The sequence below is a fragment of the Struthio camelus genome, chromosome 5, assembly GCF_040807025.1.
Source record: "Struthio camelus isolate bStrCam1 chromosome 5, bStrCam1.hap1, whole genome shotgun sequence".
Lineage (NCBI taxonomy): Eukaryota > Metazoa > Chordata > Aves > Struthioniformes > Struthionidae > Struthio > Struthio camelus.
The window spans coordinates 46,012,475-46,039,687 of record NC_090946.1 but is presented as its reverse complement, the minus strand read 5'-3'; the positions used below and the strand labels follow the sequence as shown (position 1 = coordinate 46,039,687).

The 27,213-nt window shown below is 42.3% G+C and overlaps 1 protein-coding gene across 13 annotated transcripts in view; it reads left to right on the top strand.

The window, feature by feature from the left end:
• RAD51B (RAD51 paralog B) overlaps positions 1-27,213 on the top strand; it is a 419,964-nt gene that overhangs the window by 371,411 nt on the left and 21,340 nt on the right. For 2 of the 13 annotated variants that reach the window (XR_011141499.1, XR_011141498.1), the window contains one exon: positions 19,021-19,151. The exons of 9 other annotated variants lie outside the window; for them this stretch is intronic. The gene's annotated coding sequence lies outside the window, so the exon portion shown is untranslated. Of the gene's footprint in view, positions 1-19,020; positions 19,152-23,965; positions 25,214-27,213 lie in introns of all 13 variants that reach the window. 2 more of the 13 variants (XR_011141500.1, XR_011141501.1) reach the window with 2 other exon arrangements.

Sequence of the window (27,213 nt, the reverse complement as noted above, 5' to 3'; positions counted from 1 at the left end):
ATATAATCCGGATGTAACATAACTATATCTGTCCAGCTCCCGCTGGGGTGGTCATCTACTGTTATTTGCCTCACTCCAAACCAGAGCCTCCCTCTTTGCTTTCAGTCTCTGTAGCCTTCCTCACCACGATGACAGATGCCCTTCTAACTACCCTCTCAGCTTCCAAAGTTTCTGGCACCTAACCTCTTTGGCTTCATGTTAGCTACCAAATCTTTGGGCCCAATCCTTCAGTCCCACTAGTTCCCACAGGAGTTGACCATTGCATAGCATGGGCACAACCAGCCTCTCTTTTACGCTTTCTTCAAACACCGACTTAGTGCAGATCTATTATAAACTGACAAATCCAAATTTGTGGATTAGAAGAAGAACAAATATAACAAAAATTCCCAGTACGCATCAGAAGGGCACCTTAGTGCAATCCCAACAGAGATCAAGTTGATCACTAAAGAAAAATTCTTTGGGCACTACAAACACAACACTTTGGGCACTTACCTTCTTTCCAGTGTAAAATATATGCTTGCTATTATGTAGATGGTGTTGGGAGGTGTATTGTGTGAAGATTTATTTTCTCTTAGAGCATCATCGTACTGCCCTGAGAAAGAAAAAGATTTCAAGTGGCCTTTCTCCACTTTGTCGGCAAGTCAGCCACTGTATCTCCCAGGATAAGAGGCGTGCCTGATACACTGAGCAGATGAGCCTTGAAGGATGTGAGGAAAACTACCAAATTGGGATCGATAGCGTATTTTTTTCTGTGTAGCATGTAAACATTTGATGTGATAAATACTATAACTTCCTCATCTCCCTCTTCCTTTCTGCTTCTCTTTAAAGAACATGTAAAATTCCATATTTGTACGTTGAGATAATACTGACTTGGATTATTCTGATTTTGATTACTTGGACTTGGGATGAGCCTTGCAGCATTAAGAACGCCTGCTAAGGTCAAGAGTGACTGCGGGGTTCAGCCTGAGTAGCTGGGGATAAACTCATATGGCTGGATGCTCATGCTTGTTGGGGAGTCCGTCTGTGTATGTTTGCTTGGGAAGTACTGTGAGTTTGCTTGGGAAATCAAAGGGAATGTTAGGTGTAGGAATAGCAGGTGGTGGAAGTTTTCTGTTGATGCAATTTACATTTGGCTGAAATACACTGAGTTAGATTACCTGCTCCAGTCAGAAGAAACAATTTTACCTGTGGGAAACTACCAGTGGTGTGCAAGTAAAATGCGCTCCAAGCTGTGCAGATGGGGCTTCAGCTAGCTGGATGTTCTTGATGTGTTTTTAGTGTTTTGAGGGGCTCCCACAGAATGTTGCTTCCACCAGCAATCTCTGTTTAAGTGTTGTGCTCTCTAAGGTGTGCGTATTCACAGAAAGAAGGAGGCAGTGGGGGAACATATTCATATTTTTCTCATTTTAAACAAGAATGCTTTTCATGTAAACAAAAGTAGGAGGCAGCATCAGTTGACAAACAAAACTGTATAAAGCTCCTCTTCTAGAGGAGCTAATGCTTTGTTCCTGAAGCGTCTTCTAAGTGTATATTGCTCACGGAGTGCTGAGTCAAACACCAGCCGTCTTTAAGAGCAGCGGAGCTGAATGTAAAGGAGCAGACCCTGCAGGTGTCTTCTCCCAGGGAACTTTTCATACCTGCTGTTTGGTACAACCTAACCTATTAGGTAAGAAAGAGATTTGCTCTTCTGAAGAATATTAATGATCCTCCAGGATCATAATCATGCTGGCAGGGATGATTTGGAAGGATTCACAGTGCGTGCGAGTGGCAAAAGGCAACCTTCATCTACTGCCATTCGTTGGATGGTGCTGTTTGGCTATGAAGATGTCTGATCCTTTGCCAAAATATCAGAGATATAACTGCTCTCCAGTATTAATAGATAAGTCATCAAGGAATATGTATTTTCTTTTTCCTTTTGTCTCCATTTTAAAGTAGATTTGATCTTGATGAAAAGCACTCGATTGACAGCCCTGCAGATTTCACTCTTCTATTCCAAAAACAAGAAGAGTAGAAACAGTGTGAATGCAGACTGCACTGACATGCCTTTTGAGATGGCTGGTACCCACTGAGGCACAGTCTGGGGCAGATGTGGCTTATGGCCTACTCTTCTGTCCCTGGCAACAAGAGAAGGGAAGGAAAGACTGTACTCTTGTGTTTGGCAGAGGGACAGCACCCTAACCTTTGACAAATTCATTGCAGTTACAAGAAAAGGTACGTAAGATGGCTATGTGGCATTTTTTTTAACCTTCTCTCACTAATGCTGAAGAATCAAAACATACCGTAAGTTAAGCCTGATGTTAGCCTAAAGTGTTTCAGGCACGTGAGAGTTCCTGGTATTAAAAGAATAACTGCAGTCTGTGGTAGGGACAAATTTGTCATAGGGGAGTTCCCCTGAAATCCATGGAGTTTCAACCAGCACTGATTTTGTCTTTATGTTTGAGTCAGCTCTTATAGTCACACAATATATTTCTATTCTATGTATAGAACAGTTTTTGCTCTGCTACAGATCCTTCAGGATCTGTCAGTGACTGTAATGTCTACTTTGCCTGTTTTTGGTATGAGCAAAGGATTGTACTGCTGGCAACTCAGTACATCCCATACACAGCATTATTTTTGACATTTTTTTCATCATCCCTGGAATAGTATCATACAGAACCTGGTTTTCTGGAGCAGAGAGGTAATGCTGACCTTCTGACACAGTAACCCACCCCACAGTTACAATACAGCATATTAAAGGGTGCCGGAGTGAACACAAGGCATTAATGTACTGGGGGAGTTCTGCTGACATCCTGAACCGTGAGAGCGCAGCTGGGGCAGTTTAAAGCAGCAGTCAGGTTCCAAGAGGGAAGTCAGGCTTTTATTATTCACACTACAGTCACCTATTGTTTTGCTTCTTGTTTTTCTCAAGATAATTTAGACGTGTCTGGTGGGCAGGAAAGTGAAAGACTGGGAGTGCCGGCTCTAGGCAGCCACAGCACTCCCAGGTACTCTGCAAACTTCCTCCTTACAGCTCTGTTGCTGCTGTTTCACACCAAAACTGCAGCTCCTGCCTGCTTACTTGCACCTGGATCTCCCAACCAGAGCACTTCCAGCTTGGCCTGCACATGTTCTGCTAATTGTAGTGTGTAGTCCCACACAAGTCTGCCAAATCACCTCAACTTTAATCCAGAACGACCAGGCTGGGATCTGTCTTACAATGAAATAGCAAATAGGGCTTAATGACACGGTGTTCTGTAGTGATTTTAAGAAATCTTTTGACTCTGATTTCAGCTGGGATCTTGGTCAGAAGTGAATCCGTAAGTGGAGCCTCACTCATAAATTGACTCTTCACAGCTTTAGAAGGATACTAATAACAAAACTAGAATATTTAATGCTTGCTAGCTGAATAAAAACCAACAGGTCTGATTCTCTGATCTATTTAAGTTGTGTGAAAGTATAAAATGGCCTTAGAGCAGTCAGATTCTCCAGCAGAGAATTCCTCCTACTTAGGATGGCTTTTCACTGATGAGAACAACCGGCTGCCCATTCCTTCCCCTGTAGTAAGTTGTGTAGAAGGGAACAGTTTGAAATGCATGTACTTTATCTTCTGCTAGATTAAACTTTGTTTTGTGTAGTTCTATTATGAACACGAACTGGGCAGCTCAGGGACAATTATCTGCAGCCAGCTTCTCCCTGTGCGCCAACTTCTCCTCCAAGCCACTTTCAGAGAGAATGGAGAAACACGCCCATGTTACAGTATTAAAAACAATTGAATAATTTCCATTATCACAGTGTTCATGACAGTTCCACCAAGATCCTGAAACTGATGTTACGCTATTATAAAAGTGTTGGAACCAGCTTCTTCAGTGATATAATCCACAGGGAAGAATATGGGTATAGCACGGATTATGTTTTAGGGAATCTAGTCACTATATAGATCCAGTTGCCAAAAATCCCTTTTACAGCACTCAGGATGACACCTTATTTCTATGTTCCAGACTGCCTAGAGCAGATTGTTTTCAGATAGTCAAATGTGTGCACTCTGAGTTTTCCTTGCTAAATAAAGGTAACCTAACTGCAAAAATAAACTCTCCTGCCCATAGAGGTGAGGGGTGTCTGGTGTTTACAAAGGGGACACAGAGGAAGAAAGTTTTGGTTTGCTTTTTAAAAAAAATCAAGATTAATATCTCTGGCATTCGAAGTATAACCAGCAGTAGGAGGCTCCTCTGCAGCCTCACCAAGTCCAGGCCCTCAATCACATCTTGCTTCTTCCTATGGAAAACCATTGTGAAAAGATTTGTATTTGGTACTTTCCTGAGAAGCAAGTGTCATTCATGCAAACTGCTCAGTGTAACAGCATATGTAAATATGTTTCTTCTTCCTACTGGTAGTTGTGATCTTCCCCTCTGTGGGATAGGACTCTCTGGGGCTAGTAGCGACTAGCTGAGTCATAGTACGATACAAAAAAGTCTTGTCTCTGTAGGGGTAAAATTATTGCCCTTTTTATGCATCCAGACCTTCTGCACAACAGGAAAATTGCTGACTGCTGCTGGTGGACAGTAGCAATGGGTGTAGATGAGCCAATGGTGAAAAGGATTTCAATTCAAATGCTAATCGGAACAAGTAGCGTTCATCTCTGCTCTGAAACCAAACGCAGAAATCTGCAAGGCTGCAGCAAAATCACGTTTGTTGCCAGCACACACTATTGGCATCTCATAACAGTAGCAGATATGCTTCCTACTGTGCAAATCTCAGCTATGCCAAAGCAAGGGTTCTCCAGCCCTACTTTTCTGCCAGTCACTATCAATACTATAAATAGGTGCTTTGGGAGTTTAGTTATTTCTGGGAATATTTTACAGTTAGAAGGTGCCAGATTAATAAAACCAGGGGTTAACATTTGTAGCCACAGAATAAGGCCAATATTTCAGGATATGTTACCAATAGTGGGAGGTTATTGCTGTCCTTCATACTCCTCTGCCTGTGCATGTTGCCGTGTTGGCTGTGCCCGTACATTGGTGTGACTGTGATGTGAGCCACAACAGGGAACTTTGGTTATTTGGTTGTTTTTCTTCTAAGAAGACTATCCTTAGATCAGTTTGTTTCCTTGCTTCAGCTAATGTCACAGCTCTACAGGTAAGCCATGGATGGGGAGGTGACCCACAAATGAGGAGGGACATTATGGCACAAATTCCCTCACAAAGAACCTATGTACAACAGCAACGTATAGGTCCCCACAGGGTGCGAGGGAAGGCCTGACTCACTACCATTTGCCATCTTATTCGCTTCAAATTCTGAAAGCCCTGCAAATTGCTGGCAAATCCAAAATATAGGGCTTTTCCACACATTTACGATGGAGTCACGGGGTTTGAATGAAAATAGAGCGCTCCAAGCTGGTCAGCATCATCCACGAAAGGCACATCAATGTGTCAGCTGTGACTCCTCCCCCCGCAAAGCACATTAAAGAAGGAGAGAAAAAAATCTTGACTCCTCAAAGTACTCATGTTTCATCCCCTCTCATGAGTGCTAGTTGCAAAGGTTGATTTCTGATTTGAAAGACTAAGAACATGCCAGAGCTGGAGATTCATGTGCAATATGTTGAATTCCCAGGACTGCTGTTGCTGGCTCTAAGCAAAACCAGCAGCAGTGTTGCTAATATTATAGCTGTACATATAAGTAAATGTATTTATTACTCCATTACTGGAGAACCCCGAACAAAGAAATGACCAAATGCTCTTTGCTTAAGAGGATTGTTCTAAAATGAATGAGAGTTCAGTTTACATCACTTCTTTCTATCCTTTTCACATCATTGCTGCCTTGCAAAGGTGCTGCATATGGGTAAGGGATGCTTTTAGCAACTTGCATACTAGTATCTCGCTCCTGAATTTAGGTGACATATGGATGGAGCGCATTACATTTTTACACCTAGCTAAATAATACAGAATCTAAAAGTAGTTATTTTATTTTGGCATTACCTTGCTAATTAAGAGACCGATGGAGTTAGAAGAGTTGAGGTGGAGATATATTACCTCCATTTTTCTCTGACTACAGGTTGTAGTCAGTGCCAGGAGAAGCTGTTCCTGCAGTTTTAGCCAGTTCTGTTTTACATGCCTGAAGCAATGGGGTTTTTTTACCTTTTCCTCTGCAAAGATTTCATACTTTTTCAGCCCATGCTGTGCATATACTGCCTGTGGGTAGTATCTACTCACACCTGGGGGAAATACACAAAGCAAAGAGCCCTTAATTGCTTCTGGAAGAGAACAGAGAATTGTTTAGACTGGATTTACTTTTCTGATTTGTGCTTAGAGACAGAGCTGACCTCTGCCAGAATTACAAAGAGCACCCAGCTGAGGCTGTTAACATCTCTTAGGAAACAGGTTAGGAGCGAGCCTAATTCACTGCCCCGTGCTATAGTGATTACGGTAAATCCTCATCTTCTGCTGACTTCAGCAGAGTATTTGCAGACAGCAGTTCTGATTCCTGCAGGATCTCAGAGCCCAAAGAATGTAAAACATGAAGGCTTCAGTATCCGAATCTACTCAGTCATAATAGCCATTTTCTCTAGCAGTTTTCATTTGTAATGCCTCAAACTGGTATGTTTTTCCTTGGAAACAGGATATGTGTGAGAGCTTTGCTTGATGGGAGCATGAGGAAGGAAAAGCTCTGTGTTGCCTTTAATGAAAGCAGCACAGCCTTTTGGTCTTCTGTCCTAGGAGCTGTAATCTTGCCTAGTGGGACCCACTGGAGACCTCTGCTCCAGTTTCTGTGCTTTGCCAGTTAAGTGTCCTTTTTTCCTTGATCCTTGTATCAATTTAACATTTATATAGCTGCTCCTAACATTGCCCTTGCACACTGCAGCAGAGGCATTGCTACAGTTCCTACATTGCCTGGTAAGTCCCTATAGCCGTTATCTCAATTTTTGCCTCTTTTTACTGGGCATCATTGTCTCCTGGTCCTGCAAATCCTGTACGTTGCCCTGTTTCTCCACTCCTGCAGAGACAGAGAAGGCACGCTGATTCCCCCTCCCCATCCCTTCTGATGCTGGGTAGGTATGGCTCTAAAAAGAGATACATTGCTTCTTTCACTCCTCTTTCTCCTTTGAAAAATTGTTCACCATTTTAAAGGATGCATGTTTTTCGTCTTACTGGTGAAGAGCATGCGAGCACACTACAAAGTAGGTACCTTGGTTAGTGTTCTGTGGCTTTTGTGGGTTGGTTTGGTCTTGCTCCAGTTCGTATACGTGTGTATCACAAATGCTAGTATGTTAGCTGGAAGGCTCAGCCTAGAACCTATGCATTTAATGTACAACACCTCTTTTCACTTTTAGGGACAGGGCTGAAAGGCATCGCCTAGCCATATGAGTAATAAAGCTACCTAATATGTGCAGAACCAGAGAGAGCGCATCTCAGAAGCTATCAGCCTGGCACCCTTTACCTGCATATAAGACACATGAGAACAGTAATTTAAAAAAGAGAAAAGCCAGAACTTGAAGTTTATAAATAAGTGAATGTACAAGTCTTGTCAAATGTTGGCTGATCTTGAAGCCAAATGGAAAATGGCTTCTGGTTTTTGCATTCTTCCCAGACTGCCCATTTCAGAAAAATACCCCCTCTTTTTGTCTATTATTTGTAAATATAAGCAAAGTAAAGGCTGTAGACAAAACCAGCCAAACCTTACAGGCACTCCCTGCTTCTCCTCTTTTTGACTACTCTTCTGGTCTGTGCTTCAAAGGCAACAGGCTATTCTTTTACTGGCACTGAGGAGGAGAAGACCAGACTTCTCTGGACTTGCAGGCCCCAGGTCTCTGCTGTCCTTCCCCTTATCTAGTGACTTTATGCCTCTGCCGAGGTAGCATTTTATGCTCACTTTTGTGAATGTCTTGGCAGCACGCTGCTGCCTAGAAACTGAAAGGTAGATTGATTTGAACATCAGAAAATTCTTTGGCATTTGTGGGCATGACCGTCTTTCTACAGTTTTGTCAGTGATATCATTTACTTTCATTTTAGGTATTCCTTAAACAGTTTTAGTATGACTGAAAGTAATGGCCTCAGCTGTAATGAAAATAGTTTGTGTTTGTTATTTGAGTTGTTATTTTAAGTGTTGAAGATGGAAAATGTGAGATCCAAGACTGCACATCTCGAATCTGAGAAACTGACTGGAAATAGGAATGATATTGAAGAGCAGATTAAATGTTCAAATTAAGCGAACAACAGAACCAAAACTGTGCAAGTGGTAGAGGGGGGATTTGATTGTTCAGTATCTTATTTTTAAAATAATGATAGGAATTTAGAAACTATTACACCGTTTCCGTTTTGAATGTACCGTTTCTATAAAGGGTAGCCTGTCCCTAAGTGGTAATCTATTTACTAGTGGGCCTAGAAGAGTGCACAAATACTGGGCGGATGCAGTTACCTTATGGAAGAAGTTTCCTATATCTAGCTAAGGAACATATTCAGGCCATTTCAGCCACATAAAGGATGTACAGCAGAGGTCAGTGCCCTAACTGTTCTGTGCCAGAAATGCTTTGTACATCCTTCTGAGGTGGTATTTATACTGAGGTATGCATTATCTGTAGCATGTTTATAAATATGTCTGCTAACTCTATACAGCATTTCTCCCACTAGCAGCTCTGATAATAACATATACCCCAGGGTTTTATTTATTCTTCTCCCAGACTGATTGTTCTTTTTTCTATATAATTTGTTTAATTGCCTCAAACTGGCAACTTCAGATTTGTTTTTTTTTTCTTTCTCTTTTTTGTTCTTTCCTTTTTTCCCCTCACAAATTATTGCAAGTCATTGTGCACTAAATATAGTTCTCATTTCTGCTTTCCAGATGCTGGGAGCTTGGCATACATCCTTGTAGCATTCCAGCCTAATTCTCTCTCTCTCTCTCTCTCTCTCTCTCTCTCTCTCTCTCTCTCTCTCTCTCTGTGTGTGTCTCCTGTGTCTCACACATACAACTATTCAAAGAAAATGTACTGAGTTCAATGCTGCAAGAAAATATTGATAGTTCTATTCGTGGAATGGAAGTTAGGTTTTAGTTGAACTTACTCATGTTATATTTTTATAGGCTTTTATACTCAGTTGCTCTACCTGTATTTGTTGTAATGGCCCAATGCATGGTTCTTGTTGACTTAAATATTTCATAAAAGATTTCATCTCTACAGTGTGCATTTTAATTGTTTAGCTCTCAAGTTTTGCGCTTTGATCTAGCCAGGCAGATTTAACTTCTAGCGCTACTGAAGTACATGGAAGATTTGGGGCTTCTGCAGGAATGTTTCAGCTCAAAATCTGGAAGTTCCACAGTGAAAGTCTGCATTCAGTGGAAAAGCTGATACATGTTTCACCCACAGCTGCAGATTCAATGTGAAGGTGATTAGAAACTTACTGCAATTATCCAAAGCAACATTAATTTTCAGGAAAATTAACATTCTACTCTATTTCTTTTGTGAGCTGGTGTTGGTATTTTCATAAGGTCTGCCACCAGGCACGTGTCTGTTTTGGAAGTGGGCAAGTAATTTTGTATACAGACAAATATGTAATATTCTTAGCATACAGAGTGATTTGGATTTCTGTGCAAGAGGCACAGAAGAAATCTGTAGTTTTGATTTTATCAGCAATTAATAGTGCCTTGCACCAGTGCAGTAATTTTTTAATTGGAAGGATTCCAATTTAAGATACATATTTATGTTGGAATTTGGTAGAACCACTGTATTTGAATCCATTATCCTCTACTGAGATGCAGCTGTGGTGCAACATGGCAGCTGTTTAGAGCAGGAAGCAAGGAAAATGTTATGTCTAATTAAAACTGAAGTGGGAATTGATTGGCATGACATATTTTCCCTGAAGATGGGGCTGTGCTGCCTAACACTGTGGGGTGCCAATCCAAACTGGGAGTCTTGACATGCTGCTGTAGCACAAATTCAAACAACTATTGCTTGTGAGACTTGGTTAATGCACCAGGATTAAATTTCTCTGCAATCTTTTTGTAAGCTGCCTCAAGATCTGTATTGACCAGGGCCTCTTCTCCCTCAGGACGGCACTCTTGCCCCGCAGAATACTGTCTCAGAGAAGGCTGACCCCTGCTCCACTACTAACCCCCTTCCTGCAGTATCTGCTCCTGGGAATTGTAACAGCGCAGCTAGCTGGGAGACTGCTGGGGAGCAACAGAGGGCTCTGGCTATATGCCATTGATTAATTTCAATAATTACTTAATGTCAGAATGTACAAAGTCTATAAAACATCAGCCAAGCTGTGAGGCCAGATAAAATCTGGCTTGTAGGACTGATCTGTGCGACGCGCCGGGTGCTTTGCTGAGCTGATGAAAACAAGCTTCTCGGGAGGTTTCCAGCCCTTGGGATACTAGAAGTAGCAGTGGTCCCAGATGCTGCTGCCATGTCTGTCCCACAGCAGCTTGTAAATGAATATCAGTATCAGGCCCTGGCTTGCTAAGCTTGCTGTTCATCCACTTCCAAAGAGGCTGTAGCAACCCCCACCCAAGGTCTCTCACAACACAAGGAGCGTGTCATTCAAAACAGAAAATAGCTGTAGTTCAGCCCAGGGTTGGCGGGAAGGGATCACGCAGGGCATGTTACATAAGCCCTCCTGGCATCCTGCTCTCATGACGGCTGGTTTGAGGGAGGCGAAGGGGGGCGAAGAGGATGACCATTCCCAGAGTTGAACAAGGGGCTGCATTGTTCCCGGGCCTATCAGTTGGTTTCTGATTCACCCGCAGCCAATGCACCGTGATCGGATCACAGCTGGCCCAAGGATACACTTTCCATTGCATTTAGTGTTTGGAACCGTCCCAGGTTTCAGGAACACATGGTGAGGAGGAGGGGACAGCTGTGAGATAGGGAAGAGAGCTGATTTTTGTCTTCCCTGAAGATGAGCTTTTCTTTCATTATTCGATTGCGCTTGCAGTATTTGAGAGTGTAAAATTAATTTGAAGCCTATCCAGGTCTGGGAGAAGGGCAGAGAGAGGCAGGCAAAGGAGGGTCAAACAGGCAGAGGGTACTCGTGTCGCCACGTGTCCCCCGCCAGCAGTGCCGTCTCTCACTGATTAGTAGTGGACTTGCTAGTGACAGCCTTTAGATGGATCCCAAGTACTCAGCCTGTATCTTCTTTCAGCTTAGAGCTTTAAAACAGCTTTGTTTGTTTCTAACCTGAGAGTTATGCAGTTGCTACATCCCAGGGAGGTGTATCTGGCAGTCGTCGAGCTTCCTTGCCTCTAACGCTGACTGCCTTTATGGCTGCTGGACAAGAGAGGGGGATGTAGTGAGTGTGACTGGGGACTGAGCAGGACTTCAGTTCCAAGCTCTTCTTGCAATTTATTTTAACAGTACAGTGCTTCCAAGCGATTCCTGATCTTTTTTTTTTTTTGGTTCAGATTCCCTGTTAAACAATAAACATATCATTCCTCACTTCCTATCGTAAACTTCCCTGTGTTTTGTAAACAGTTTTACTGTTTTACCTAGAGGTGGCTGCAATTCAGTGAGGAATGAAGTGGTGCCTGTCCATTTTCAGGTCCTTTAAGTAAATTTGAAATCTTCTTGTCATCCACCAAGTCCTTCACTTTGCAGCAGAAGTAGTTTTATCTCTCCTCCCCTTTCTCCCAGAGCTGATCGGAGAAATGCAGCTGTGAGTGCTGCGTGCTGCCGTCGGCCACTCTGCTCTGCTACAGAGCTTCAGTAATAAACTGCGGTTTGCCAGGGAAATCTGCAGTTCCCTACCTATGGACTATACTTTGTAGGCCTATAAAGTACTTTATGCTTGAGAAAGGCAATCAATTAATCAAGAAGAGTAATAAGGCAACTTTTTTCCCTTCCCCCTTACAAGGCTCCCTATCTATACAATGTCATAGAAGTTAAACATTGAAAAAGACCTACGGTGTAATCGAGTCCATCTCCTACTAGTATAGTGTTGTTTGCTATTACACATTTTTTATTGTTGTGTCAGTCTGGTTTTAAATGATTTCTGCAGCACGATTTACACGTTCTCTCGAAATATTATGCTCAGCTTGATACATCCCAACTTCTAGAAGATTTTCCTAATAAAATTAATCCAGTTTCTCTCTGTTCAACCTTTACTGTTCTGCAACATGGTTCATTCCACTGAAAAAACAATTCCACTTTCCCTTAAAGGGGCTAGTGGGACAGCCAGTCTGCTGTTTGACCTAGCTGCATTCAGATCTAATTTCTCTTCTCCACCCTTCCCTGTCTCTCAGAAGGAGGAGGGGCAGTCTTCATATTTTTTTCCCTTTAAGCTGAGCTATGAAAAATAATTGTTGCCAGAATCTTTCACCTTGGCCATATACCCTCACAGATGTTTTCTACAGCATAAACAAAGCAGCAAAGAATGTCGGGGCATGGGGGAGGCGAGGGAGTTGAGCCAGAGGAGAGATCGTGTTGGAGAATTACAGCTCAAATCACTCAGCTATAGCCTGCCTTTCAGTAATTCACAAGATTTGCTCCCACTGCTCAAGGAGCAGAGCCAGCTGTAAAATCATCAGGAGCTTGATACAGCGTGAGCATTCGGCCATGCAGTCTAAGCATATGTAATGCACACGTCACCATAACATATGTGCAAATTAAGAATAGCGACAAATCTGGCTGATAAGACCAAGTTCTCAGCTGTTCTTCAGCCATTTCCCTGCTCTTGTTTGTGTCAGAGAGATTGGTGCCAGTCATTGCTTTTGGGAGAATAGGAGGAGTTGCAGGTAGAAGTTGTAGATTGTGCTTTCAGAGTGGCAAAATCTAGGTTCACGCCCCCCATGCTGAAGTTGTACTATTAGTAGAGTCTAAAACTTAAGAATTTTGCCATGGGCTCTGACAGCTCCATAGGGTCCTTTTGAGTTTTCTTGAATAAATCAGAGACAACCCTGTTCACCTATATGGATCCTGAGTACCACAACCTTATGGCGTAAGAGAATTTGCTGGAGCAAGTGAAACATCCTAAATTTTGTTGGGGCACGATGTCACTTTTGTCCATGCTGCATTTTTGAACCAGATAAAAAGTCCAGATAACTACAAAGTGGTTCAGGAAAATGACTTGGAGGAAAGGAAGGCACAAATCATTAGGACTGAAACAGTGTGCAAAAAGAAAGAGAGGATATTCCTACGCTGAGTATTTCTGACTGTTGCTGCTGATTGAGTGCAAGGCATAACCATGAGTCCAGTAAGGTCCGGATGAAATTTTGACAGCAGGAGAGAGTGGCAATGCTGAGGTTGTTCACCAAAGCCTCTATGTTGTCTCAGATTACTGCTTTGGGCCAATGAAAAAGTTTTTACTGTAAACAAAGTCAGTTTTTGTTTGGGAGCCTTGAAAGGCAACTCATAATGACCAGCGTAAACCACTTGCTGCAGCTGAAAGAGGTCAAGAATCTGGGCTATACTTGAGCAATACAAGGCTTGGGAGAGAACCTAAAAATCTCTAGCGTTGTCACATACAAATCACAACGTGCATATTGGTCATATTTGAATGTATCCCAGAGGATCAATCCGTGAGCCCTTCTGCATATGCTGGTGGGTTGAGAGGAACTGAAACAAAGGGGACCCTGGTTAGAAAGATTTGCATGTTAAGGAAAAGAATGTGGAATGTATGTATTATGTGTAGTAAGAGTGTGGAACTAATGGCTTATGACAGGGATACAACTATGAAATTAATGTGACTTGGCAGCCAGACATTAATATGGAACGGACAATTTTGAGGGAAGCAGAACAGGACAACATGAGACTATAGTTGCAGCTAGTCTCTTGCATATGCAGTATACTGGGAGAAGTTTTCTTGCGCACATGTATGCAATACTTGACACGATTTATCCGTATAGCGTTATTAGGAAGTAGATAAAGATCTCTGTTTGTAGGGCGTGAGAAGAAGCTTTTACTCTTTATTAAACTGTCATGAGGAATCCTTCTTTTGATTGTACATCCTGCTGTTTTGTGTGGCTTTAATTTAACTGCCATCATAGTTCCATGGCTTAGGGTTCCATTAAATATATTTGGACTTCTCTATGGAGAAAATGGAGATGAATATATTCATGGCTATCAAGCATATGTTGTACTGCAGATAAATATTAATGATTGTGTATAGCAGAGCACCAGACCTACTGTCCTAAGTACCCTCAAATATTCTTTGCCAACTTAAGAGCGTGAAGTTGGTTTGTGATTCATGGAGGTCCCAGGAAGCATTAGTAGTACAAATATTTTTTTTTTTCAGCAAAAAGTTCATGAGAAATATCTCCTATAAAAAATCACAATATTTCCCAAAATTATCTCATTCTTTGAATATTTTTCTGAGCCTTTGTAAGGTCTCATGTTAAGATTCAGACTCTCAGCAAAGCGTTTTCAGCTGCTCAGTATTTATTCAAGCTAGTAAACAAGGGAAAATAATAACTGAAATGTTACTTAGGCATTTGGAAGTCCAGATCAGTACATACTACACTGACAAACACTGACTAGGGCTATGTTGAAGGAAGAGATTTTTCTCTAGCTTCAGGTGATAATGCTGTGGTCATCAGATTGTGCTGCATTTGCCCACTGTGAGACTGAGACATACAAGTGGCAGTTCTTAGAGAATGTGATTTGTCCAGAGACACATGTTCACATCTCCGCATTACTTGCACTTGTTAATGGAGGAGTTCTCACCTGGGGCCAGCACTCTTCTGGTCTCCCTATGTCTAACTAGTACGTGCATCTCAGACCTTGTCATTTTCCCCATCTTCTCTATGCTGAAAGAGAGTAAGGTATTGGACATATGAGAATGATTACAGGAATGGCAGAGATGAAGAAGTTTCAGTAGAGTGCAAACTAGGTCTGCATGATGGGGAGAAATGGGTGTGCTAGGAGTGAACCAGCAAAGGGTAATGGATGAGTGAAGTGAGGCAGAACAGTGCAAGGGGAATTTCTGTGGAAAGGATTTTGCCTGTGTTATCCATATGACTACCATGTCTGTCAGCCTGAATATAAACGCCCCCACTGAACTATTAAGTTCTTGCATGGCTCCAGCATGTTCCCTGCAGCCAGTCCACTCTGGGATCTATCTCTCTATACAGCAGCAAGAACTTGGGCTCTGATGGTCCATTTAATGTGGGAAGCAGCTAAATATAACTGCCTTAAAATGAGGAAATAAAAAGTTAAGGTATGTGCCAGCCTGTAACTCAGCCATAAGCCTGCCCTCTTTGAGCAATGCCTCAGCATGCTGATAACACACAATAGCACTGTTGCTCTCACAGCTGCTACGGAACAGCGTCACAAGAGCACTGCAGGAGACTAACATCTTTTCTTTCTGAAGCCTTAGTTGCATAAGGGAATTGAGCAGCATCACTGTTCCATAACTATTACGACTTTGTTAGCAGTATTTCACAATATCTCTGCCATTCAGTTTCTCTTTGGGAGGAGGTATTACACATAGGTGTGGGAGTCTTCCACTCAATAACTTTATTTGCTCCATACAAACCATTTCAGCCATTCCAGACTTGGTAGATGTTACCACCCATGGCCTGTGGTCCTTCCGAAACATTGCCTGTCAGGAATCAGCAATATATATGATGCACTCATAGTGTCATAGAAATATTGGTTAGAAGGGACTTCTGGAGATCTCTGATCCAACATCCTGCTCAAAGCAGAACTGTTGCCAGCGCTTGAGCAGGTCAGCTGTGACTTTGTCTAGCCAAGTCATGACAATGTCCAAGGATGGAGACTCCACAGCCTTGCTGGGTAACCCTTCCAGTGCTGTACTACTGTCCTGGTGAAAAAGTTTTTTGTCTTTCAATGTAAACCTTAATCTGAGATCCTATACAGTTATGCTGACATATTCTGAAGACTCAGAGGTGGAATGAGACCTAACGGATCCTCTGAAGTTCGCATCTCTGTCTCAGTCACAACTCTGCCATGTTACTTCAGTTGGTGCTTCCAGTAGTCATTGTACAGCTACATGTCACATAGTGAACACAGATGAGGCACAGCAAAATAAAAGCTGGAGCTGGAAGCTGTTGAGATAGTAGCTGTTCTCTTGGACTTTTTTTGCGTCTACTCACTGTAGAGTAACATTATCCAAAAGACCTACTATAGAACCAAGGATGACCTGTATAACAAAGACCATAGCCTTTTCTTTGGTTACTCTGCCTTAAGCCTTATGCTTGTGTTGACCAAGGGAATTCCTAGGAAGTTGCGGTTTGAAGATGTCAGGAAACGGAGCGTATCCTGCTTTCCCATTGCATTACTTCAACTCGGCAGCAGCTTTTTCTGAGGAGCTCATTCCAGTGTTGGGGGATTTTATGGCTGGGGGTGGTGGGTTAAACTTTAGCCACCCCTTACAGTACAGAATGGCGCACAGCAGCATTGCATAGCCCTAGGTATATGCTACTAAAGCTTTGCAGTATCTAATACAAAAACAGGAATCAGTTTTTACATTCCTCTGACTACATATGCGGACATTGCTTAAAGTCACTCCTGTATTGTCTTTTTGTGTGCAGGAAGCTGTGCTCAGATTTCAAAAAGATTTCCCTTACAGATCCAGATTTTTTCTAGGAGGAAAGAATCTCCTGAGAGCTGATAATAGCAACTGGACTTTTTTGTTTCCAGCTTCACTGCTAGAGACTATTAACTGTCATCATGAAATTTATGGTGAATGAATCAATTGTTTCTCTGCTTCCTAAATAAAGTGTCCTTCCCACCTTCCTCTTTTTTTTTTTTTTTTTTTTTTTTTTACCAGAAAGTTGTCCCTTTTTGGAGTTGAAGAGCTAAGATCACTTTCCTTTCGTTTCCAAAACTTACTTCTGAAGAGCAACATAAGGAATGTTTTCAAGATGATCCCTGGTTGAATCATCAACACCACTTCCTGCTTCACCCTCCACCCTCCTTGGAGTTCTCCCAGTCACATACCTGACCTGAACCTAATTAGTTTGTGAGAGCTAGAAAGTTTGCCGCCCGTGGTGTGGCTGTAGGCCAGGCAGGCAGAGTGCTCTGTGCCTGGTACTGTAATTGTTGTGAAATCTCACTTGATGGACAGGAGGTTAGTCTGTTGTTTGGGATTTTTTTCAACAAATGTTCTGGAAATGTGCAGGAGCACATTTTGGAGCTCAGAGATTTGACTCTTTCAAGTCCATGGTGGCGGAAAGGACCCTTAGAGCCAAAGAGGATCAAGAGCATTTTTATTTCCAAGAATATTTTTAAAAACCCTTCACACATTTTGTTCTGCTTTTACAAAAGTTCAGATTATTTCCTGAGTTCTATTCATGGCTCTGGTCTGTGCAACAAAGCAGAGTCTTTGTTAGATCCTTAGAAGCGGTGTATGTATTGTTAGAGCCGCAGGACGTTACTTTGCTGGACTTCCCTCTACTAAAATGAGTGGCTAGTTTTGCAGCATCAGCTCTTACAGACAGCTCTACTGAACAGTCCTGTTGATTTCTTCAAGGCTGCTTGTGTCCGTAGGATTATGGCATTGAGTTTTGCTCCTTATACAGCCCTAGGAATCAAACATGGTCTGGAAGAATCCTCCTGTCTTCATAGGAGATATGCAGTGGGCCACCAGTCTTTCCCAAGCCATTCTACTGCTTTGCACAGAGGAGGAAAAAGGCTCAGCCTGGTGGTGTAGGCCACTTCATTTGTATCTTGTTTAACTGTATGTTTTTCCTCCCCTCTACTAATGGCCCTATAAGTTTTCCAAGTAAACAGCAAATGCGTCCACTTGTTTGCATAGATATTGTAGTGCTGTAATCTTTCTTTCTTTCCTGAATCATCAGTTTCAATATCCTTTTAAAGTTTTGTAGGGAAATTCAGTACTCCAAAAGCAAGCGTCTAAAAGTTGTGTAAGAGCCAGACAGTGTGCAGACAGACTCTATACAGCATTCACTGTGTAATTCCACCAGTTCATGTCAGACCTAGCAAGTCTTTTAGTCTTAGGTTCTCAGCTGTGCTATTAATATACCATGATCCCAACTTGCGATTTAACTTGTTATTCCAATTTTTGTGCTCCATCAAGCTGGTACCCAATTTACACTCTCTCCTGAATCTACTGGTACCTAATACTTGCTTCCAGTCCTAAAAATCTTCCAGAATCTGCATGCAGTTTACTCTGCCAAGCTGTCAAATCTTTCATCAGTCAACCCCTTACCTGAGGATCTGAAATATGTTATGAATTTCACAATGACACGTTCTGAGTAGTGGTCTGGAAGTTCTGCTTTGGAAATTGGATCTTTACAGGATTCAAGCTGAAAGCACCCTTTTGTAAGTCTTCCCCATATGATCTGAACAAGCAGTTCCCATTGACAGCTGTATTTAGAGCACAACCCCACAACCATTCCAACCAACCTAAATCAGGGCTACTGTCGCCCAACCACGCTCCTGCTGTTTCTCCTGCACAAGTAGTAGTGCATATCTGACCCTGGAATGGCATAGTTCAGGGAGCTAAACCAGCTGAAAATTAAGAAGAAGATTAGTTTCCACCATCCCCTGAACCAGTACATCACAAGGCCACTGTGCTGGTGGCACTGTAATGCTTAAAGCACTGGCGCTGGTATGAGGAAGGAGATGGGGACTCGTGATCAGGGGCTATAGACGGCAGAGCTGATACAACCACAGTTTAGATCAGATTGAAATATTGTGGAACCACAGCCTTTTTCGCTGTTCATTACGCATGCCTATTCTCCATATAGAAAGCACTGAAAATGCATCACAATTCAGTTGCAGGGGAAAAAAATCAGACACTCAGGTTATTTGATTTTTGAATAAGGAATCTCAAACACAGTCAGAATTAGAAATTATACATGTGAGGTGCATGTATGCTATGATTGAATCTGCAAGAGTAAGAGCTCTCAGTTCTGGCTCAAGCCTTTATTCTAGCCTACTGGTAAAATTAAAATCTGGAAGAAATTAGCATAATTCCTAGGGAGCCAGTGGTAGTTATTGCCACTTCTGAGTTCGATGTCATCCTAAAGGTGCAGGTTAGATTTGGTTAAATCTTAGTTCTGTCTTCAGTGCAAGAGAGTGCAAATAAGTAACATTAAAATCACTATATCAGTGCTTTTCATTCTATTTTCCAGGCATCCATCAGGCTCCACAAACTTATAAGGAGTCTGGAAAAGGTAACTACAGCCACCAAAAACGTTGTCAGAAGACTTAAATTCACAACATAGGGTTCAGCCACTCCCCTGGAAAATGGCACCTGTTCTAGGTAATTTCTGCAAACGCATAGAGACCTGAGCAGCAGGGGAAAACTAATCAGGTGTGGATCACTGTTGTACATCCAACCTCAGGCTGCTAGGGATGCATGGGAATCGTTCCCATCTGATAGCAATTTAGGCACCATTATAAATGAGTTGTTTCTGTCAAGTTCCTCAAGAATGCATGGCTGCATCACAAAAAACAGCTTTATATTTTGGATTAAATGGATTGATGGTAATCCCAACAGATAAAAATGAGAGAACTGTAATGGGAGCTCAGCAAGGCTCTCACCTTTGGAATTGATCCATTGGTTGTGAGAGGGGAGAAGGAGGTTTGAACTGATCCGGGCTTTCTTTAATGAAAAGAATATTCAACCTAACTTTGTATTAACGTTAGTTTTATTTAAAAGTGAAGGCTGCAAAAGTTAGTTGCTTTAAAAGGTCTCCAGTTCTGGAAGTGTGCTCCTACCTCTTCTGCTATCTTTGGAAATTATTTATTCAACAAAAAAAGTTCATGAACAAATTCTGCCTTCAAGATCTATAAGCCTGATCAGTGTTTTAAAACCTCTGGAAGCAATGGCTTCGTTTGTCTCCAGAAGTTGAAGAATAAGCTGATTTTGCTATTTTTAATCTATCCGGAAATATGCGAAGAAGAGAGCTTAATTGCAAACAGACCAAACCTTATATAGGAAATGGGTACGTCCCTTGGGGGCACCTAAAAAGTGAATGTCTGAAATTAAATTCATATACTCTTCTCCCTTGCTCCCTGAAGCACGTACTCCTGGAATGAAAGGGAATGCTGTAAGCTAGCATCATATCCCAGTAGTTCCTATCCATTATAACACTCTGGCTATCTTAATATTCAATTAACAGAGGTTTCCCAGCACATATGAACTTGAGGTGACTAGCTGTATGTGCTTATAATGAAAGCATTAAAGGGTACAGAGGAAAATTAGAAAAGTAATGGCTCCATTGCTAGGATCTTAATTTGATTACAACAGAAAATGAAGCAGGAGTATTGTGATTCCAGAATTTCACCTACACTTTTCTCAAGAGAGCGCTACTGCACCCAACCAGCAAACAACGGTAAAACTTTGCATCACAAAAACAGTCCTGTCACCTGCCCAATGATTCTGATGGCAGGATTTGTCTCTTTCTCAACTTGCAAATATTACCCTGTAATGGATAACATATATCCTATGTTGGATGGAGCAAGATGCATTTAACTTAATTAAAAATTTCCCCCCTGCCCCAGGAAGAAAGGGAATGGCATTGTTTTTGTACAGACAGAGCAGCAGACTGACAGTCAATGCCATTTCAGTATTAGCTGTTCCACTATTCATTGCATGACCGTTGAGTACATCTTTACATTATTCCCTCTGGATGTGCCTACACTACACTGTGCTGCAGAGTTACTAATTTAGGTCTCAGAAGCAGCAGAGCTTTATCAGAAAATAAATAAGGGGCTTGGATGGAGCACTGGACAGAAACCATTTATTCCTCTGAGTTTGGAGGCAAGCTCATCCTCAGGCATCTGCACTGGCTTGCATCTATCAGTAGAGCATGTTTTGCTGTACTTCCACAAACTGAAATGCCATGGCACTGGGCTCCCTCCGATACCCCATAGTCCTGCAAGGGCAGCCCTTGCCGTATTTCATCAGGCAATGCTGTGCTGCAGGAACTAATTGCTGCTAACGTCCACGCTAACTGTCAGGCTACCTGCAGATTGTGCCACGCTGCTCCTGGATGTCGCCTACTTTCCTTCAGTCTGGAAGACTTTGTCGTGCCCCATGCTGTTTGCAGCCATTGCCATGCTCTCCAGGCCATGCTGTTTCTCAAATCTGAGTCGTAGCCTACATGTTCTGTGGTCTAATAGCCATAACATTCTGGGTAAGATTCTGAATGTTGAACGGCCTGCTGGCAAGAGTGCACACAGGGGACCTGAGATCTGTAGATTTATTGCTCGTAAACCAAAAAGTGTATTAAAAAAAGAAGAGATAAAAATAGATGAGGAGTTTGGGGAGCGGAAAGGCAGCCAGTGGAGATTAGATGCACTGCTGGTTGACTCATCCAGCTTGTTTTATTGTAGCATGGGTCCAATAACAACTGTATTATTTCAGCTTATGTGCAGTGAGTAGACATTTGTTTTGCATTGAAGTTTTTTCACATAAATGTGCTCCATTTTTCTCCTTGCATTTCCCAGTGTTTCAGCTGCCGATTGCAAATGGGAGAGGTGGTGGCTCCAAAAGAATATTAGCCAACTGCTCAGCTGGTATAAATCAGCAACACCCCCTGGTATTTAATAGAGCTATGCAGCTTTATACTAGTTGAGTCTGCCCCAACTTTTCTTTTAAAGCATGTCCCACCTTATAAAGAGCTGTGTTTTCTTCAGCAGTGGACTCTGAAATCAATGAAAAGTACCCAGACTGATTGCCTCCTAGAGCAGGTCCCACGTACGTCTTGGCAGTATAAGCTTTCTAATGTGTGGCTCTATTCAATCTCAGGGACTTCTTTGCAGGGACTGCCAAAGAACAGGGACTGCCAGTTGTATACCCTTCTGCTGGAAACTGGGCTATGATCTGCCATCTTGCGGAAGACCTGCCTTCACAGAGGCCATCCGCTCTGTGCTAGCTCAGTGCCTCCCATGGTTCTTAGCCCTGCCTCAGTTCAATTCAGTAAAACCCTTTTGTGCCTACCCATAAGTGGCTGTGAGGAGCAGCTATAGTGAAAATCTGTGGAAAGTGTTTCAGCCTTCATTAGCTGTTCGTGGCTTGCCTCGTGGCTTGAAAAGTGCTGCATTGCCGACTGGGGCTGTGTTGAGAGGCAGAGGAGTTCTTCAGAAAAGGGTTTGGGGATAACTACGGGGAAGAAGGAGAACTATTTACCTTAAATGAAGTGCTTACATGAGCACAGGTGGATAGAGACTGTACATTTGTTACAGGAAGGTGGTGTTTTGTAGCTTCTAGAGTGCATGGAGACTGGAGGAATATTTCGGGTTATGGGCAGCTTTTTAGACAAAGACTGTTTAAGTGGCTGCCTGTGATTTCGTGAGACTGAACTGGATGATCCCGGTGGTCCCTTCCAACCCCATGTTCCTATGCATCTCATTAGTAACCCTTGAGCAAGCTGGCATGTATCATACTGACAGGTGAGGTCTCAATTGCTCTATGTTTTCACTGGGACTTTGGCTATAGTTTTAGTTGTGATGTTTATTTACATGCTGCCTTCATCAGTTTCTCTATACAAATTACACAGATTAAATGCTATGGAGTGTGTAGCTGTGCTAACGGGGGAAGGTGCCTTTCCCCCTTCCTTCTTTGTTTTTTTCTTAGCTGCAGGGAGGTGGAAGGGAGTCCGCCAAACTGTGACTTTGTTTCCTCAGAATTTTCTCCCTTTTTGTGGAAGCTGTGTGACAGCAGGTTTTTTCATGGCCAGCTTGTGAGTAGTGTGTATAGTTTGCAGCCCACCCCTACCACAGACATAAACAGATCCTTTAAAAAAAAGCAGATGAAAACCCACTTTCAAGACCCAGCCAACTATATAACCAAAGAGAAAGTCCATGTTGATCCACAGTTAATTTCTACAAATGCTTATGAATAAAGTTACCTTATAAGTACCTTTATTATCAGCCACTGTTTTCCACAGCACATAAAACTGGCTCCGTTTTTTTGTTTGTTTGTTTGTTTCATCAACTCGTCAAGTTCATGCATTTCTGATGACAGTCACTTACGGGAATAAATGGTGAGGTAACAGCAGTGTTGTGTGGGTTTGAGGTAAATTTGGATCTGAAATAAATGAAGACCTCCATAAGAGGTAGAATTAGGAAATAAGTGTGTGGGAAAATTGGGTTGAGTGAGAAGGCAGCAGGGAAAAGGAAGCCACAGTCCAAATTAAAGATTGCAAGTAACAGGGCTGGGTGCCAAGAGCCTCAGAAAAGGAAAAAAAATCCTTGATTAGCTAAACTGTTTGCTTTACTATATAAAAACTGACCTCCTTGAGGAACTCTGAGCCTTGGCCTCTTGGGTGTTTGAGTACGTGCGGGCGAACCACTGCCATGCTGATGGTAACAGAAATAGTCTAGTACGAATCTTCTGTCCAGTGGATTTCCAGTCTGACCAGGTGCAAGGGGCTCATCTGGCAAGCCCCTCTGCCCACAGCAAGCTGACAGCGTTCTCTTTTGTCCAGCCTGGCAGTATATACTTTCCTTTTCTCCAAATTTCTGTAATAATCCCAGCTATTCACACGTTAGCTATGTGTGAATGCTTGCTGAAGGGGACTGCTCTCTCTCTCTGAGCAGCCACAATGAGTAGGCCCAGTGTGACTTTGGAGGAGACAAATGACAAGCCCACCCCTCGCCTGAGTTCAGCATGACTGAGAGGGACTCAAGTGCCTTCTCCTCCATGCTGAGGCTCCACAGACCCCACTTCTGGTTACAGTAGCCAGAGGGGCGCCTCAGCTGCCTGCAGCCCTTGCAGGTATCAAATACTGTCTGATGTGCAGTGCCTGAATCATGGCTCCCCATTCACCAAGGGATTTCCCTGCCCAGAATTCTCCAGTACAAAGGCCCTTATGGAAAATGAAGAGCAGGCTCAACTCTTTCTGCCTTAATGCAAGCCATCTCTAATTTTAATATTTGCATTACCTGCCATTATTGATAATGTATTTCTTCCACCAGTCCGTTTGCAATGCCATCACCAAGTTGAATCTTTGCTGAAGAGGGGGGAATTCAAGAGTGACAGGGAATATGCTTGGGCACCTAACGCCTGTGTGAATGTGCTTTAAAAGTGCTGCTGTTATTTTTTGAATGTGGTTTGCTCTGTCCCAGGCACAATGTGAAAGAGAAGCTATCACAGACACAGAGCTGCTCTGAGAACACAACAGACCGGGAGAGTTACATGTGAAAACATCAGCTGAAAGCCTTTGTCAGCAATTCCCTCACTTGAAAAACTGTTACCTGCTCTCTAAACCCCTATCCTCCTCCACTCTGTAACTGCAAAAAGCCATAAGGGAGGTCAGCTCGTGAAACTGGCCTGTACAATTTGACTAAGTAATATAAAGATGGAAGAAAAGACTGCTTTTTTAACAGCAGAGGATGGAAGAACTTATCTGTAATGGAACGAGGTTGAAACAACTAGGATTTCACATTTGCAAAAACTGCTAGAACTGAACTTCTCCAAGTCCCTCTATGATAGGAGAATATTTCAATCCCAGTTTTACAGATGGAGAAATAACAAGGTTGCTGTAGGCCCCTAGAAGGTTTGGAGATGTAGAGCTCAGTTCCTGGGGCAGGGATCTGTATTCAGATCTGGGACTATGCCTCACTCTCAAGAACTCAGAAGTTCTGTTTTTTTTTTTGTTTAGAACTGCAATCATACAGGCATCTAATGGCAGGGTTTTTTTTAATAATCCAAGGCTTCGGTCTGTACAAAATCATTTGCTGTGGCAGATGCTCATTCTGGCCTTCAGAATGCACAGGGCTGCAGTGTGTGCAAAATATGCATATAGTAACCTGTTTTAGTCTTTCTTTTGTGAGTATATTAAGAAAGATGAAGAAGGTCAGATGGAGACAATTTGCAGGGGCCATGAGTGCAAAGTTTCTGAATGTTTGAGATTTGCTACGCTTAAAGGTGCATTCCACCATCCTCTCTGAGGAAGGAAACATAGATTTTAAGCTCAAGCAAAATAAAATCCCTCAAGCAAGCTTAACTCAGGAATGTGAGCACCCAATCCCAACAGCAGAGGGATGTCACTAAAAAAGGAAGAAACAATACCAAATACTTTCTGTTCATACAGCACTGTTCACCCAAGAATCTCGAAAGTCTTCAGAAATGCCAGTGAGCTCTCAGTACACCCCTCTAGACAGCTGAGTGCTGCTGTCTGCATATTGCAGATGAAGAAACAAAAGGCAGAGGAGGCCATGCAGCCGTTGTGCCACACAGTGGCATTAGATTTGGGATGAAGCTGGTTCACCCGGTCAGCAGAAGTTTAATTCAGCCCTCATGTGACGAATAGTTTTGGCAGTATTGCTGAGCGCCAGAGATGGTCCAGTGCTTCTGATCTCCTTGTTTAGCTGGTAGGTAACACAGTCATTTTAGTCCTATTTGGAGAGTTCAACAAAAGGGGAGAGCAAATAACCAAATTGTCCCAGAAAGCGTCTCAAATCAGAGAATTTGAAAGTGCTGATACATAGGTTAAGTTGCTTCTGCTGATGAGGTGAGATGTCCTAGAGGCAGGAGAGCATCAGAGTGAGAAATAAAAGCAGCCTGGAGCCAGAACGCAAGGAGACTGGCGTGCAGTCGAACGCAGGGCCTAGGACACGCTACCTAATGAATAAAAGTACACCCAGAATCAAATCCATATTAATGTTGTCAAAACACTGGCAGCCCCTTGTTAGCTAGACAGAAGGAAAAGGAACATTAGTAGTTTCTGAGCATAGGCAGGCTGCACGCACTGGAACAATTTCCATCATGGTTTTTTTTTTATTCTGCTGACTTTTTTGAACGTAGCAGCCTGCTGCGTTCCAACACAATCGGAATGAAGACAAATGAAATTACAGGACGATTGGTGTAGCAAAACTAGGAAAACAATAACATGAAATGGGAGTTTGTCACGTAACAAGAATATATTAAACTGATTCGCTATGGTATTTTCATCCCAAGTGCTTGAGAAGTATGTATATAAATGGATTACTTTCTGTGGCTCAAATGCAGTCACCCCTGGGCTGAAATGCAATTGTCTTATATGTGCCTCGAGTGCTTAAGCTGCTTGTGAAAGATTTGCTTTATTATGCATCTGGTTCCATCTGGCTGTTCGTAATAAAATAAGAGCTTTGCAGCACCTGATTCAGATTCTCTGACGGGAGAGGGCAGCTGTTAAAGCCAGATGTCCGAAAATCACTGACTTTTCCAAGTCAAAAAATTTAGAAAAGTTGTGTTATTGCACAATTGCAAATAGTTAACAACGACAACATGTCAACCGTATTCAGTTGCTTATGTCTCTAACATCAGTGCTGCAGTTGCCAGGGGACGGCAGGTCATTTTGTTTTCTGTGCCCCGGACTCTTTGTTTCTTTATTCTTCTTCGAGACCCTCATGACTCTGATGACACCTTTAAAGATGGCAGGGAATTGAAAGACTACAGGAATGGAAAAAATTTTGTTTTATTTTTCTGTCAAGCAAAATGCTAGTCATGACATCCTTCCTTCATGGGTTCCCTTTGTTATAACAGAACTAAAACTAGATCACAGCCTAGTTCCACACTTTTTCTCAGTAGTGCTAATTTATTTTGATGTTATTTCCTACTAACTCATTTGGTTAGGAATAATGCGAACTAGAGTGGTAGAGCTAAATCTGTATTTTACTGAAAACTTCTTACATTTATTTCTGCCATGCTCTCTGACCTTGCTTAGCTCAGCAGGTACAATAAGTGTAGCAATAGTAAGCTTGATATACATTGTCACCTGTTTAGCTGTAGCACTTCATCATGAAGTTATCTCAGGAGAGTGAAAATAACAATCAAGAGAAGTTACATAATTTTTTCTAGCCTGGGTACTCTGTTCATATTCTATCTGAAGTCAATAATGAGATTGAGTTACTCTGTTCTTAGTGTTCTTAGTTACTTTCTGTGGGGTCTCATCCCCAGCAGCACTTACCATCATAAGCCAAATTTTTAAGCAAATCATCACATACAAAAATCTAGCTCTGGACTTTGCATTATTGCATTTTCATCAAATGCTCTAGGGATTAAGCTTGAAGCCACCAAATCCCTCCCAATCTTCAAATCATAAATTCATAACTGAGAAAAAAAAATCTTTGTATTCATGAGGAGGAGGGGTTTGCTAGGCCATTTTGGCAATCCTAGTAAATAGTTGATGGTCAGTTTCAGCTAACATAGGCCTCTCATTTGAAAAAAAAAAAAAAGACAGGACACTTTTTACATTTATGGACAAATGCCAAACGCTTCCTCTGTATTTGAATGCATTGACACTCAGCTTTTGTTAGTGTTCATTAGACATAAATTACTGACCTCCAGTTTTGACCATATAGCTGCAAGAAAATGATCCCACTTCTCTTCT